This window comes from Megascapheus bottae, chromosome 18 (genome assembly GCF_031878675.1).
Source record: "Megascapheus bottae isolate mThoBot1 chromosome 18, mThoBot2.hap1, whole genome shotgun sequence".
Taxonomy (NCBI): domain Eukaryota; kingdom Metazoa; phylum Chordata; class Mammalia; order Rodentia; family Geomyidae; genus Megascapheus; species Megascapheus bottae.
Genome location: NC_143526.1, coordinates 11,999,272 through 12,003,173, shown reverse-complemented (window position 1 = coordinate 12,003,173; position 3,902 = coordinate 11,999,272). Strand labels below are relative to the sequence as shown.

Sequence of the window (3,902 nt, the reverse complement as noted above, 5' to 3'; positions counted from 1 at the left end):
AATCCCTGAAGACAATATTCTAACCTCAAAACGTGAGAAAATATTGTGGTCTATCTACTGCATTATGTTCTGTATTGTGTTATTATTTGCCTTTTCCCATAGATGGAACATGCCCTATTTATGTGTTCATCAAGAACCTTTATATCAGAATTATAATCCTATTAAAATGATCACAGATAATCTAAAGAAACACAATGCTAGGCTAGGCATAATTACCTCCTAAAAGTTGTGCATTTGTTTCTTTTGAGGTGGTAGAATCTAAATAAACTATGCAGATAAAAATTGACCTGCTGCTTCCCCAGCATTATTAGTCTCCTGTATAAATGGTGAAAATCAAGTTCTGAGTGAAGAAGATTCAGCCATCCTGCTGACTCTGTGGGCCTTTTCCTAGCAGAACAGTTCCAACCTGGTAAGAGCTCCATCTTTATTGCCTAACAGAATCAGAGGAGTGGACAGATAATTCCTAGTGCAAGTCTGCAATCCACTTGCTCCCATCAGAAGTCAGACAGGAAAGTGGATAGACCTAGAAAAACAACAACAAAAAAAATCAGCATTAAGTGAGCCAAACTCAGAGAGACAAATTGATGCTTGTTTTTTTTTCTCCTATAGGGACACTAGACCTAAATGCACTGGAATATGATACACAACTCTAGACATTCACAACAGTGAGCCCAAAGGGGTGGAACATGAAGGTGCAATGTCTATGTGCCTCTAATCATACAAAATCATATTTACCAAAATTTACTCCAGGAAATGGAAATAACTGGATAGGTGTTTACGCGCGCGTGCACGTGTGTGTATGCGTGTGCGTGTGCGTGTGCGTGTGTGTGTGTGTGTGTGTGTGTGTGTGTCTTGTTTGTTCATTTATCTCTCTTTGGGAAGATAAGGGGTGCTAGCCCAAGAGTAAAATGAGGCTCCGAACAGCACCTAGGTCTCTGAGTTAAAGCACCAGGACTGGCAAAAATAAATAAATAAATAGAGTAATTAATTAAATAAAATAAAATAAAGCAATGTACCCAATTCTCAATTTACAAAACTGGAATCCTTCTGTACATCACCTTTATAATAAGTTACTTTTAATGCAGCTACAAAAAATACACAACTTATTTTGAGAATGAGAATGGAATATATAGTGTCAAATACCTCATTAACATATTCTATATTAATAACATATTAAAGTGATATAATTTGAACTAAGTGAGTTAAAGTATATATTATATTAAGGTTTGAAATTTTGGTTCCTTAAAAGAAAAACAAAACAAAAACAAGAACATAAAATCAAGGAGGCAGACAGGAATCTATCCAGACTCAAGCTTCTTCAAGTTCATTTCAGCCCTGAGCCTTCTTTCTCCCACACAGAAGCTGACAAAGCAATCTAGATCAAAATCCTTCATCAAAGGACTAGATTACATCATAAAATAGATTAAGCATTCTTACCTGCAGTGCAGAGGAGGTGGGATTTTCTAGATAAATCCTAGAGAAAGCAAAAAACAAAACCACCAAGTAAGTTAGTATTTTCACTCACTTAACTTGTCAGACTGGCACAGAGAGATAACAAATAACAAAGCGGTGACTAATCTGAGGTGCTTCCTATCAGTTTTTTTGTTTAAGTACTTTGTCTAGTCCCTATCTCTTTTTAGGTTAGATAAACAACTCCATTTCTGTTTAGTGACCTGGAATTTTGGCCTGGGCGATTCCATTTTTAGTTTTATCCCAGTCTGTTAGGTCTCAGCATCGAAGCCTAACATAGTGATCTTCTGTAGCTTTCTTTATTTCACTCACATCTGACAGAGTCTGCACTGCAAGTCCTGAGGAAAGTCTTCCCCAGCAGTAGACTGATGTCCTTCAAGACCAATTGCTGCTGCTGAAAATGGTCCTGTTATCCATAGACCATCTTCTATACAACTACACTATAAACAGAACAAGGTCCCGTTTACCATAAGAAAGCACTAAGATCTCCGGTGGTTACCCAGGTGCCAGGGTGATGCCAGCAGGTAGAAGGCAGAATGTTCACTAGTGTGACAACCACTAGAGGTATGGAGTTCCAGACATGAAGTATGAAGGCCTATGTGGTGTGTCAGATGCAGGTTAGACAGAGCTGCACAGCTTTATGCAGGAGAAGCATCATCTACTGCAGGGACTTCATAAGAGATATCACCTGCCACAGGTAAGTCACCTGAACCATAGTCTCACTAAACCATTCCAGCCAACATGCCAGAAACCAGCAGCTCCAAAACCACTTGGGTTTGTGGCTTTTTAAAGGAGGGGATGACTGATCAGGATGGATTGTATCCATCAATGAACATGTCACAACGAAACACTCTTGGACAGCTAATTGATGCTGATAAAAAAATGTTTTATACCAGTGCTCACCTACGAAAAATGACTCCATGGATAATTAAATGTAAAACTCTGTGTGATCATGTCTGTGTTCACTGGCCTTCCTGGCAATGCTGGAGAGAACACCCCTTACCAAGTGGTACAGAGGAGCGTGTGCACCTTTTTAACAGGCCTGGCCTCTTCTCTTCATCAGCAAATCAACAAAAGCCATATAACTCACTGCATTTTTCCTATTCCCTTGGCTACCAGGAAACATAGATGTGAAGTACATAGTTAAAAAATCTATAAGCTTGCTGGGCACTGGTGGCTCAAGCCTATAATTTAACTAAACCACAGGCTGAGATCTGAGGATTGTGGTTCAAAGTCTACCTGGGCAGGAAAGTGCAGAGGCTCTAATGTGCACCTGAAAAACGAAAATGGAGCTGTGGTTCAAAGTGGTAGAGCTCTAGCCCCAAGCAAAAAGAGTTCAGGGATAGCACTGCCAATGAGGCCTAAATTCAAGCCCCACAACCAATAACAACAACAAGAGAAATGAAACAAACAAAAATCATCTATACACTTATAAGGTATGGATTCTTAACCTGCATCTTTTACTCATCTTACCTTATGTCTGTTTGTGACCATTCCTCCTGAATTTTTTTTTTGGAAAATAAAAGAGAACGCAAGCTGCATTGAAAGAATGGTTTAACCCTTCCCTGATAATCAGTTTTATAGGATTGACTGAAGTGAGTCAGTGATGGAGGACTTGCCTAATGTGCAAGGTTCTGTGCAAGCATTGGGGAAAAAGCCATCTCATATACATTATTTTTCCCAAAGGCCCTCTCCACCCCACCAAATCCCTGGGGTCTTCTGACTCTTCCTAGGCCGATGACTCTGCTGCCATCCAGCTAATGTATTTCATCAATCCTGCTTCTCTAGAAATTGTTCATTTACACAGCTTGCACTGGGCCTTCTATGAGTCAGAGCTGATGGCTCCTCCAGAGACAGCAAGTTGCCCTATTACTCTAGCTTTTGTATGGATGAGGAGCAAGTCCCTCCAGGGAACTCCAGATCATCGGAAGAGGGGGACAAATAAAAATGCTGTTTCTGCTCAGGTTCCATTCTATGATGAATGCTTAGGACACCTGAGCATAGCCTGTTCATGCCAGAACCTTAAGGGACCTTTTGACTCTCCATCTACAAACACATGAGGCAGACAGCAATGCTTCGGACTCAGTAGATGATCCATTAACGCAGTCATTTATCTTTGTACATGATTTCACCTACCTGTGGCTAACCACCATGTGAAATTAGAAGGTGGAAAATTCCAGCAATAAGCAATTCACACACTTTAAGCAATATCATTATAATTATTATTATAAATACTTGATTAGCCACTGTTGTTTGTCACTTCCTATGTCTAATTTACATGATAAACTATGTGTTTGTGGAGGACTCAGGATTAAAAGGTATCCAAGCTTCAGGAAATCAGGGGGTCCTTAGAATGTAATCCCCCCACAGATACAGGGAATTTCTGTATTTGCTAAAGGCAAGTTGTCCAATCTCTCTGAGCCTTGATTTCA

General features: G+C 39.9%; 1 long non-coding RNA gene across 1 annotated transcript; it reads right to left on the bottom strand.

The window, feature by feature from the left end:
- Window positions 1–321: 321 nt before the first annotated feature.
- Window positions 322–1,984, bottom strand: LOC150050112 (uncharacterized). The gene is made up of 3 exons (XR_016538699.1): window positions 1,938–1,984; window positions 1,438–1,474; window positions 322–523 (listed from the first exon to the last, which is right to left on the bottom strand). It is a non-coding gene; the product is annotated as an uncharacterized LOC150050112 (long non-coding RNA).
- Window positions 1,985–3,902: the final 1,918 nt, after the last annotated feature.